A 13,185-nucleotide genomic window follows, 5' to 3' on the forward strand; every position below is an offset into this window, starting at 1 on the left:
TGTCAGCTTCCTGCTTCCCCTGTTTGTCTCCTGGCCTCTAGAGGTCAGCTGTGTTCCCCCTTTGCCTTAGTTTTTCCTCATGTGTCCTAATTAGCTTATCTATGTCACCTGTGCCTTGTTTCCCCTTGAGTATTTTAGCTGTGTGTTTTCCCCTTGTTTCTCACTTGGTTATTGCGTCCTGTCTATGTGTCTCCTGCTTTGTCCCACCGTATCAGTCCTAGTAAGTTATTCAAAGTTATCTTTAGTTTGTTTTTCTCCCCTCGGGGGAGTTGTTTTGTTTTTGCCTCCTGTTTTGGAACAGTAAATCTACTTACCTGAGTATTGCCTGGGGTGTTTCATTTGGGTCCTACAACATCTCCTCTGTGGCTAAGGGGTAGTACCCCCAGCTCTACACATTTGAGACCGGAGTTCTAGCCCGGCTTGTGACAGAATAACCAAGTCAATCATGGACCCAGAAACACTCAGTTCCCAGGACCTGTTGGCGGTGATCATTCGACATGAGGCTTCTTTCCAGCGCCATGAAGCCGTTCTCAGCCGACAAGAGGAGCTGATGGCTAGACATTCTCAACTCCTGGCCGAAATGATGAGTTCCCCTTCACCAGCTCTTTGAACGCCTCCTTGGTTCTCCCCCTTCCCCCGGTCACCTCCCAGTGACGACAGGCCTTCTCGGTTGGCGGAGCCCCGACTACCACCTCCCAAGCCCTTTTCTGGGGATCCAAGCTCTTGTCAGGGTTTCCTCACCCAATGCTCCCTCACCTTCGAGCTCCAACCCTCAAGTTTTCCCACAGACCGTTCCAAGATTGCCTACCTCATTACCCTCTTCTTTCAGACAAGGCGCTCGCCTGGGCCTCTGCGGTGTGGCAGTCCCAGGAGGCCTGTTGTGACTCCCACGCTGCATTTGTAGAAGAGTTCAAGCGGGTGTTCGATCATCCTGTCAGTGGGCGGGAGGCTTCCAAGCGCCTACTGTCTCTCCGTCAGGGCCCCAAGCACGGCAGATTTTGCCATTGAGTTCGAACCATAGCAGCAAGGAGCGGATGGAATGATGAAGCGCTGAGGGTCTGCTTTCAGGGAGGGTTATCTGAGCCCCTTCAAGATGAGTTAGCCACCCGTGAACCAGCTGAAGATCTCGAGTCCCTCATAGCCTTGGCCATCCGCCTGGACAATCGTCTTAGAGAGCGGAGAACGGCTCGCCGTCAGGTGTCTCAGTCCCAAGTTCCTCTGAGCAGCTCTGTTTCTCCTGTTTGGACTCCGTCATTCAGAGCTGCCCCGGCTCCTGAACTGCCCCAGGATTCCCGGAGAGCATGCAGTTAGGCCGTTCCAGGCTTTCTTCCAACGAAAGGAACGTCGCATGAGGGAGCGTCGGTGCCTCTACTGCGGGGTTGCCGGCCACTTCCGCTCCACTTGCCCCGAGCTGGAAACGCCTGTCCCCGCCCAGCTACAGGAGGGTTGTGATGGGGAAAATTAGAGCTCCTCCTACTAACGCGGTCCTAGCTATTCCAGCCACTCTGTCCTGGGAGGGCCACCAGCATCGGGTCCAGGCTATGATCGATTCCGGTGCCGCAGGTGATTTTATGGATGTAACCTTGGCTAAGGAACTTAAGATCCCTACCCAACTACTTCCTCAACCCCAGGCAGTTACAGCCTTAGATGGCAGACCTCTGGAACCAGGAAAAGTTACTGAGGCGACTCAGTCCCTGCGACTTACCATCTCTCAACACCAGCAGGGAGGAGACCTTCTATCTCATTGACTCTCCCGAGTATCCTATTATCCTGGGTCACCCTTGGCTATGCAGACATAATCCCCAGATCGACTGGCCTACTGGCACCATTCTTAGCTGGGGTCCCACTTGCCAACTCACCTGCATGCTTCAGAGTTCCTCAGCCCCTAGTACCCAGTTTCAAGAGTCTGTTGACGTCTCCCGAGTCCCCAGTGTTTACCATCGGTTCAAAGCAGTGTTCAGCAAGGCCCGGGCTACTGCCTTACCGCCTCATCGCACTTATGACTGTGCCATTGATCTACTCCTGGGTGCTGCCCTCCTAGAGGTCGGATCTTTTCCTTGTCCTCCCCGAGCACGCAGCTATGGACACCTACATTAAGGAGTCCTTGGCAGCCCGGCCTCATCTATGCCTCTACTTCCCGGCTGGGGCGGGCTTCTTTTTTGTTGAAAAGAAAGACGGGGGTCTGAGGCCTTGTATTGATTACCGGGGACTCAACAAGATCACGGTTCGGAATCGATACCCTCTTCCTCTCATGGCCACTGCTTTTGAGCTGCTTCAAGGGGCTTCCATTTTTACTAAGCTGGATCTCCGCAATGCTTACCATCTCGTGCGGATCCGGCCAGGAGACGAATGGAAGAACGGCGTTCAACACGCCCACGGGACACTATGAATATCGGGTGATGCCGTTCGGGCTCACCAATGCCCCGCAGTATTCCAAGCCCTGATTAATGATGTTCTCCGGGATATGCTTAATCTGTTCGTCTTCGTGTACCTGGACGATATCCTCATCTTCTCGAGGTCACTGAAGGAGCATGAGGGGCATGTTAGCCGGGTTCTCCAGAGGCTCCTTGACAATCACCTCTACGTTAAGCCTGAGAAGTGTGAATTTCATGTTTCTCAGACTCAGTTTCTCGGGTTTATTGTCACTCCCGGGCACCTAGAGATGGATCCCAAGAAGGTCAAGGCGGTCCACGATTGGCCCACACCTGCCACGGTCAAGGAGGTTCAACGGTTCATTGGCTTTTCTAACTTCTATCGGAAGTTCATCAAGAATTTCAGCTCGGTGGTAGCCCCCTTGACGACGCTTACCAAGGGAGGAGGGACCAAGATTCACTGGGGTCCGGAAGCAGCAGGGGCCTTCGAGGATCTCAAGCGCCGCTTCACTTCTGCTCCGATTCTGGTGACCCCTGACCCAGAGAGACCTTTCGTGGTGGAGGTGGACGCCTCAGAGGTGGGGGGTGGGAGCCGTCCTGTCACAGAGGGGTGCGGATGGGAGATTACACCCTTGTGCCTTCATGTCTCGCCGCCTGTCTGAGGCCGAGCGCAACTACCACGTGGGGGATCTAGAGTTGCTTGCGGTTAAACTGGCCTTGGAAGAGTGGCGCCATTGGCTTGAGGGGGCTCAGCACCCTTTCCAGGTTCTCACAGACCACAAGAACCTGGAATATCTCCAACAGGCTAAGCGGATGAACCCTCGGCAAGCACGATGGTCCCTTTTCTTTAATCGATTCCAGTTCATCCTGACTTACCGACCTGGCACCAAGAACGTCAAGCCGGATGCTCTGTCTCGAGTCTATTCTCCCGAGGTACAAGAGAAGCCCTTGGCATCGATTATTCCGAGGTCTAGGATCGTCGCACCTCTTCAGTGGGAACTAGAAAGAGGGGTACGAGAAGCTCTTGCCCATGAGCCCGATCCAGGCGGTGGTCCTGCCGGTCGCCTGTCGTTCCTCTCGGTTCGGGGCCCGCGTCTTGCAGTGGGGTCATGAGTCGCCTTGACATGCCATCCTGGCAGTGCTCGCACACTGGAGTTCCTCCGACGGCGGTTTTGGTGGCCGTCCATCAAGAAGGACGTGCAGGTCTTTGTTGAGGCCTGCCCTGTGTGCAACCAGGGAAAGTCGACACGCCAGCGACCCCAGGGACTGCTCCATCCCTTACCTGTTCCTCGAAGGCCATGGTCACACCTTTCTCTGGACTTTGTTACGGGACTTCCTCTATCCCAGGGCAACACCGTCATCCTGGTGGTGGTAGACCGTTTCTCTAAGGCTGCCCGGTTTATTCCCCTGCCCAAGCTGCCCTCGGCTAAGGAGACTGCGGAGCTCCTCATGAACCATGTCTTCCGGATATTTGGCATTCCCCTGGACGTGGTCTCTGACCGAGGTCCCCCAATTCTCGTCCCGGTTTTGGGGGGCCTTCTGCAGGCTTATTGGGGCCACAGCCAGCCTATCGTCAGGATTCCATCCAGAGTCTAATGGCCAAACGGAACGGATTAATCAGGATCTGGAGACCACCCTGCGGTGTATGGCGGCCCAGTAATCCCACGTCTTGGGCCACCTATATTATTTGGGCTGAATATGCCCACAACACCCTCCAGTCCTCAGCCACCGGATTGTCCCCCTTCGAATGCCAGTTCGGTTACAACCCTCCTTTGTTTCCAGAGGAAGAGGCGCAAGTTGGTGTTCCCTCGGCCCAGCGCTTTGTCCAACGCTGTAGGCGGACCTGGAAGAAGGCCAGGTGTACCCTCCTTCGGACCTCCCAGAGATACCAAAGTCAGGCTAATCGCCACCGCCGGACGGCCCCTAGTTTCCGAGCTGGTCAGAGAGTTTGGTTGGCCACTAAGAACTTGCCCCTCCGGGTCGAATCCAAGAAGCTTTCCCAGAGATACATCGGCCCTTTCCGCATTTCTAGAAAGGTTAACCCTGTGTCGTATCGTTTAGTTCTGCCTCGCTCCCTTAGAGTTAACCCCACTTTCCATGTTTCACTCCTTAAACCTGTCTTGTCTTCTCCTTTTGCCCCCACACAGACCCCCGCCACCTCCCAGGATCATAGACGGCCAGCCAGCCTACACAGTCCGCCGGATACTGGACTCCCGGAGGGTCCAGAACTCTCTGCAGTATCTGGTGGACTGGGAGGGCTACGGGCCAGAGGAGCGCTCCTGGGTTCCGGCCAGGGACATCCTGGACCCAGGGTTGATCCGAGATTTTTCGCACCCTGGGGCCAGGGTGTTCTGGAAGGAACGTCAGGAGTCGTTCCTAGAGGAGGGGGTCCTGTCAGCTTCCTGCTTCCCCTGTTTGTCTCCTGGCCTCTAGAGGTCAGCTGTGTTCCCCTTTGCCTTAGTTTTTCCTCATGTGTCCTAATTAGCTTATCTATGTCACCTGTGCCTTGTTTCCCCTTGAGTATTTTAGCTGTGTGTTTTCCCCTTGTTTCTCACTTGGTTATTGCGTCCTGTCTATGTGTCTCCTGCTTTGTCCCACCGTATCAGTCCTAGTAAGTTATTCAAAGTTATCTTTAGTTTGTTTTTCTCCCCTCGGGGAGTTGTTTTGTTTTGCCTCCTGTTTTGGAACAGTAAATCTACTTACCTGGAGTATTGCCTGGGGTGTTTCATTTGGGTCCTACAACATCTCCTCTGTGGCTAAGGGGTAGTACCCCCAGCTCTACACATTTGAGACCGGAGTTCTAGCCCGGCTTGTGACAGTAAATTTACAGCATTATACTGGCACCACAGTGGCCAGCTTAATACTGTAATTTTGATTTACAGCAGAGATGCTGTAATATGTTTTACAGTACTATTTTCCTTACTGTAAATAAATATTACAGCATCCTTGCTGTACATTTACAGGGATGCTGTAATATTTAACAGTAAGGAAAATAGTACTGTAAAGCAAAATTACAGTATTAAGCTGGCAACTCTGGTGCCAGGATAATGCTGTAAATGTACAGTGAAATCCTACCTGAAATCTAAATGTAAGAAAAACAATACATTTGTACATAAAATACATTAATTCAAATTGGTAACAACATTAAAAACGAATTAACAACATAATTGACAATAGAAGTAACAAGAAGTGAACACATATGTAACCAAATAAGAGAATCATTACAACACTAATGTAAAAATTATATTATGTGCCTGTATGTGTGTATGTACAGCCTATAATCACAGTATTCTCTGGGTGATGTTTTTTTAGGTCACACAGCTAGATATTTAGGAGCAATTTAGAGCAGACCAACATTTATTTTGTCAACTTCAGCTAGCTAGCTAGCTAGCTAGCAAACGTTAGCCAGCTATCTAGCTAGGTTAGCTAAAAAAAACATGCAGTAATTCAATGTTGGCTAGCTAATAAATATGCTTATAAACAAGGCAAGGCACCTACCCAGCAATTGCTGAAAATATTATTCCACTTCACGGCCGCTTCAAGAAGATATTTACTAAAATAATCTGAGCTTCATGTTTCTCACCCGACAGCATGAGGTTGGCGCCTGAAACGGATCATTTGAATCTACAGTAGGCATAAGCTATTACTGTAAAGAAATACAGTATGTTAGAGTAATTTTTCAGCATTTTACCCATAATGCAGTGCAATCTACAGCATGAATGCTGTAAAACATGTGTGGTATTATATTGTGCGTTCTACAGTGTTTTGCTGTTGAAATGACAGAAAAGTCTTAATAGTGTAGCAAGCTATCAAAGTCCTATGGATCATTTGATTGAGGCCGCACTAAATAGCCTACAGGTGCACTTGATATTGCACACCCAGCGGAGAATCAGAGGTGAGGGGCGGCATCGGGCACATATCCATATATAGCCTAATAAGCTACTAATTCTAAAACACTGAGATATATTGACATTTCATCCGTTACAAATTACACTACCCTCCACTGGGTGGTCCTCTGTAGCTCAGCTGGTAGAGCACGGCGCTTGTAACGCAAAGGTAGTGGGTTCAATCTCCGGGACCACCCATACACAAAAATGTGTGCACGCATGACTGTAAGTCGCTTTGGATAAAAGCGTCTGCTAAATGGCATATTATTATTATTATTACTGGACTAGATTAAAAAATACTAAACCCTCATCTTGACTGAAATTGAAAAAGTATTACCCTCCCCCCATTTTTCCTCCAGGTACTAATTCTGTAAATTTCAATCCATCCCTCATCAGTCATTTCCCCACTGGCTGGACCGGTAAGACCATAGCTGCAGTTTCCAGTTCTCACCGCTAGAGATCAGCGAGAGACAGGGACTGCAGAGTGAGAGGGGGAGTAGCGTTTACATTTGAGTCATTTAGCAAGACGCTCTTATTCAGACCGACATACAGTTAAGTGAGTGCATGCATTTCATTATTTTTCCCCCCCCCCCCCCCTCCGTACCAAGTGTCCCCTGTGGGAATTGAACCCACAACCCTGCGCCATGCTCTACCGACTGAGCCACACAGGAGCGTGCCATGCCAGTTGCTGTAGATGTATCTGTTGGCTAAATCCTATTCTCTATATAGTGCACTACTTTTCATTGGGGTCTTTGTCAAAAGTAGTGTAGCATAGGGAATAGGATGCCATTTGGGACTCAATCATTATGTACTACTGTGTGAACAGCAGTAAGGCCAAAGGCCTTAACCTATTCTCTATACAGCGCACTATGTTTGACCATGGCTGTAGTAAAAAGTAATGCACTATAAGGAATAGGGTGCCATTTTGGATTAATCCAACAAGCAGTAGCGGGGGTGGGTGGGTGGGGGGGGACAAGGCAAGGCCAAGGCTGACTACATCCCAAATGGCACCCATTGTGCCATTTGGGACAAGGCAAGGCCAAGGTCAGGCAAGGCCAAGGCCAGTATAATGACAATAAAAGACAGTACAAAATCAATTTAAAGATCCTGTCTTTTTTTAGTTTTTTTATTCTCTGGATTATCAACCTTGTAGACCTCATAGAAATATAATCTATAGACATAATAATCATTGACTTGAATGGGGAGGCCCATTCTATAGATTATATATCTGTGGTGAGGAGGTGTGTGTAGGAGCGTTGTTAACCCCTGGCCACAGCACATGGCGCCACAAGTGGAACTAACGGCAGGTCGTCCTCCCTCTGGAGAGGTGTGTCTGCGTGTGTGGATGGGTTTAACTATTCTTGCCCCACAAGGTTAGCTGCACAAGACTGTGTGTGTGTGTGTGTGTGTGTGTGTGTGTCACTAATGGCAGGTCGCCCCTCAGGAGAGGTGTAGCATCCATCTGCCTGTAGTTACCACGCCGATGCAGACCAAGGTACCTAACCTAATGATCACCATGCAGTTACCAAGGCAACCGCAGGAAAAGATGGTACATTGAGTGGCTTTGGATTTTTTTTCTCTCTCTCTCTCTCTCTCTCTCTCTCTCTCTCTCTCTCTCTCTCTGGAGTGCATGCTGGGAGTGAGTCGTGAAGCAGGAGTGATTGTGAGAGCGACTGGAATTCTTTTCACTCTATTGGGTTTTGGTTTGTATATATATATACAGTGGGGAGAACAAGTATTTGATACACTGCCGATTTAGCAGGTTTTCCTACTTACAAAGCATGTAGAGGTCTGTAATTTTTATCATAGGTACACTTCAACTGTGAGAAAAATCACATTATATGATTTTTAAGAAATTAATTTGCATTTTATTGCATGACATAAGTATTTGATACATCAGAAAAGCAGAACTTAATATTTGGTACAGAAACCTTTGTTTGCAATTACAGAGATCATACGTTTCCTGTAGGTCTTGACCAGGTTTGCACACACTGCAGCAGGGATTTTGGCCCACTCCTCCATACAGACCTTCTCCAGATCCTTCAGGTTTCGGGGCTGTCGCTGGGCAATACGGACTTTCAGCTCCCTCCAAAGATTTTCTATTGGGTTCAGGTCTGGAGACTGGCTAGGCCACTCCAGGACCTTGAGATGCTTCTTACGGAACCACTCCTTAGTTGCGGGTGGGGCTGGTTGCAATGGCCACTCGCGGAGGTTTGGAGTTTGAAAAACTTAGTCGGCGGCATGGAGTAAAGATTCCTGCTGCAGCCGGGTGTTCAGTGGAAGAATGTAGCTTAGCAGTGGGTGCTATCATTGGGTATGATAGCATAAAATCAGCCTCAAGGATGAATAGCGCTGTAGTGATATTCTTAGATTCCATTGAAAAGGTGAATAGGATAGTTGAGAGTGGTGTTGTGTTGTGGGAGACACAGACGTCTGTATTTCCTCTTATGAAACTGGCGATGAAAGTTATACTTTCTAACCAGCCACCATTTGTTAGAGATGAAGTGTTGGAGCGAGAGTTATCTCGTCATGGTCAAATTGTATCTACAATAAAGAAGGTTATTTTTGGATGCAAATCTCCTTTGCTGAAACATGTCGTGTCTCATAGGAGACAAGTGCATATGATTTTAAAGAAGGACACTGATGAACTGAATTTAGCATTCAGTTTTAAGATTGATGGATTTGATTATGTCTTCTACTGTTCTACTGAATCAATGAAATGCTTTGGCTGTGGAAGAGAGGGGCATTTGGTACGTAATTGTCCCGAGAACGAGCGCACAGAGCCTGTTAGCAGCTCTAGTGCTGGTGCAGCTAATGCACCACCGCGAAGGGATGAACATGCTAAGGGTGCGGGGAAGGGAGAAGGTGGGCAGATATGGTTGGAAAAGTAGGAAAGGAAAGCAGTGTGGATACGGGGGCAATTGTGGTAGATCAGAACCTCTGTAGCTCAGCTGGTAGAGCACGGCGCTTGTAACGCCAAGGTAGTGGGTTTGATCCCCGGGACCACCCATACACAAAAATGTATGCACGCATGACTGTAAGTCGCTTTGGATAAAAGCGTCTGCTAAATGGCATATTATATTATTATTATATTATTATTATAGAACAAAGAGGAGGGGGAAACAGTTGGTGAGATTGCGACTGCGGTCGCTGAGGTGGTGCTGGAAAATGAAATTGGAGGTCAAGAGGAGATTGAAATAATGGAAAAGGAATCAGCTGTTTTCAAAGTACCGAGGAGTAAGAGGAAGAATTTAAGGGGTGGTGAAGGGTCTAATTCCAAGAGGAAGGTAGAGATTGATAAATCAGTTGAGGATGAACAGGTTGTAGAGTTTTCTTCTGGGGAGGATAGCGAGAGTGAGATCATCTGACGCGTCACAACAAAATAGTGAGATAAATGGGGTGGAAGGGAGGTATGGGATTGAGAAAGTATGTCAATTTCTGAAGTTGACAAAAGGGAAGAAATATATGCAGGATTATAATGTAACAGATATTTTTCCTGAAAGTGAATTGTTTATTGAATCAGCAAAGTTTCTGATGTCAAAAATAACAGGGGAATGTTTGACAAGCCCTGACATTGCTAGACTCAAGAAAGTGGTCACGAGAGTGATAAGTGATGTAAATACTAAAGGAAATGAAAGAGTTCAGTCGCAGCCTTAACTCTGTAAAGAGGTTTCTGGGTCTTTCTCTGTATTTTATTCTCATCCATGAGCAGTTTTAAGATTTCTTCTTTAAACGTAAATGAGGCAGAGAGACGTTAAAAAAAGAGCCATAGTGAATGAGTTAATTAGGGGAAAGGGAAGTGACATAAGGGGGGTGTAGTCATAGAAACTCAAAAAGTGGGGGTGTGGCCATCTTGTTCTCAAAAGGGTTTTTGCCTTTGTCATATGAGGTTGAAGAGGTAGTTGAGGGGAGGTTATTAAAAGTTAGAGCGAGGTATGAAAACATCACTATGTGTCTGATAAATGTATATGCCCCAGTGGTGGCAGTTGAGAGGGTATGTTTTTTAGAGACATTATCAAATACCATTGAGAAATGTAATAATGAAGATTCTTTATTTATTGCTGGGGATTTTAACTGCACAGTCAGTGATTTAGATAGAAATCACAAAGAACCTCATATAGCCTCAAGGACTTTTTTTAAACGCCTCATTGTAACACATGAACTGTGTGATATTTGGCGGAGTCAACATGGAGGCACGAGACAGTAAACCTGGGCGCATGTGAGAGAGAACACCATCTCTATGGCCAGGTTAGATAGGTTTTATTGTTTTGAGCATCAATCTCAGGTCTGTAAATCAAGTGTGATAACCCCAGTGGGATTTTCTGATCATTGTTTAACAACTGTCACGATCGTTCATGAACGAGAAGGACCAAGGCGCAGCGTGATATGCATTCATATTTATTAACGACTAAACACACGACAAAACAACAAACGAAACGTGAATTCCAAGGTCGCATACAAACAACATACCTTACACGGAACAAGATCCCACAACTAACTCGTGCCAAAAGGCTGCCTAAGTATGGTCCCCAATCAGAGACAACGAGCGACAGCTGCCTCTGATTGGGAACCACACAGGCCAACATAGATCTAGACATACTAGAATCTAACATAGACAAACCCAACACAGAAAATACACACCCTGACTCAACAAATACAAGTCCCTTGAGTCAGGGCGTGACAACAACAGAGATGGTGTTCATTAACGATGTAAAACCCAAAAGCGCATACTGGAATTTTAATATAACTTTGTTGAGTGATGCTCACTTCAGGAAATGTTTGAGTTTTTTCTGGGAGAGGTGGAGGTCTCAAAAGGCCAGTTTTGTATCCATTCTACAGTGGTGGGATATAGGGAAAATCCAGATTCAACAATTCTGTAATCAATACACGAGGAATGTCACCAAGGATATCACCAGATCAATGAAAGCCCTAGAGACTGAAATAGTGTAACTCAGGATGTTGGTTGAGACCACAGGAGATCGAGGCCATTCTCAGGCCCTCAATAGGAAAAAAGCTGCATTGGCAGACCTGCTGGGTATCAGAGCACAGAGGACATTGGTGAGAAGTACGTTTCAGGGAATCTCTGAAATGGATGCCTCATCCACATTTTCCTTTGGTTTAGAGAAAAGAATGGACAAAGAAGATTTATTCATTGTCTCAAATCAGCTGTTGGACAGGAGCTCACTAGCCCTGGTGAAATTAGAAAGAGGGCAGTAGAGTTCTATGCTGAGCTCTACAAGTGTGAGTACAAAGAGGATAAAACAGTGACACAGCAGTTCCTTGATGGGCTCCCACAGGTGGCTGCAGAAGCTCAGGTTGAGCTAGAGCAACCATTGTCTTTGCAGGAGCTATACACTGCATTAAAAGGCATGGAAAATGGAAGGGTACCAGGCATTGATGGGCTTCCCGTTGACTTTTTTCAAGTCTTTTTTGGGCTATGTTGGGGAGAGGGTTGACTAGCAGTAGTTAATGATAGTTTAACCGGAGGGTTACTACCAATAAGCTGCAGAAGGGCTGTCCTCACCCTACTGCCCAAAAAGGGTGACCCTAGGGAGGTGAAGAACTGGAAGCCGGTGGCTTTATTGTGCACTGTTTATAAGATCCTGTCAAAGGCTTTGTCCAACAGGCTGAGGGAGGTGATGGGGCAAATCATACGGACCAGTCCTACTGTGTTCCTGGCAGGCAGATAGGGGATAACATTTCTCTGATTCAGGATTTTTTGGACGTCTCTAGGGCTATTGGGTTGGATGCTGGTCTAATTTCAACTGATCAGGAAAAGGCATTTGACCGAGTTGGACATCAATACTTATGGCACACTTTCGAGGCGTTTGGTTTCAGCTCTGGTTTTATTGCAATGATAAAGGTGATATATGGGGACATTGAAAGTGTATTGAAAGTTAACGGTGGCTTGAGTGCTCCTTTTAAAGTGTGTAGAGGTATTAGGCAGGGATGTTCTTTGTCAGGAATGTTATATGCCATCGCTATAGAGCCACTACTAAATAGCATTAGAAGTCGCATTGAAGGGGTGCACCTTTCACAGGATATTCCTCCTATTCGTCTCTCATCCTATGCTGATGATGTGGTTATTTTAGTGAAAATTCAAGCGGAGGTGGATAGTTTGAGTCTAATGGTTGATCGTTTTAGGGGAATATCCTCTGCAAAGGTAAATTGGGAATAATGTTGTGCTTTACAGATTGGAGAATGGTCTGGAGGGATCATGGCTTTGCCGGGGGGGCTTGGAGTGTACCTATGAGATGAGGGGACAAGGAACCTCTGGTGTACGGGGCAAGACTGGATTGTACAACTGCAGCTGTTCCACATTTCTCCAAGATTCTGGTGAAGGTCTGTCTGTCTCTCTCTCTCAGTCTCTCTCTTTGTCTCTCACTTTGTCTCTCTCTCTCTCAGAGAGAGATGAGGTGGCAGGTCTTGTATTACAGCAGGTTGGGGGATTAGGTTTAAAGAAAGCTTTATTTTTGGTTGATAGTAGCCAGATAGTAACCAGTTCCAACTTCAGCTCCCATAAATGGATGAATCCCACCCAACCATCAAACACCAAATAAACAAAAGAAGGAGAGAGTAGTTTGATTTGATTTGGGGTCTTTTGGTGATTTCTCCCTCTGGATTGGGAAGATTTGGGTTTTGTGGATTAGAACTAAAGAATTTTGACAATTCCAACAGAACATAGGGAACACTCCCATTCTCTGATGTCTCCATGTGCTGAAAGCCAATCAGATTGCGGATTTCTCCGAACCCGTCTTTTTTATAAAAGCAATGATCACCTTCTTCATTATGTGTACAGTATTGATGACTTTGATCAGTATTAATGTCATGTTAGAATCATCCCAGTCATTCCCAAAGGTGTCACTGAGACATGTAAACATATAGAATGGGAATATCATAATACTTGACTTGTTACGCAGTGAAAA

Source organism: Coregonus clupeaformis, unplaced genomic scaffold (assembly GCF_020615455.1).
Source record: "Coregonus clupeaformis isolate EN_2021a unplaced genomic scaffold, ASM2061545v1 scaf3811, whole genome shotgun sequence".
NCBI classification, from domain to species: Eukaryota; Metazoa; Chordata; class Actinopteri; order Salmoniformes; family Salmonidae; genus Coregonus; species Coregonus clupeaformis.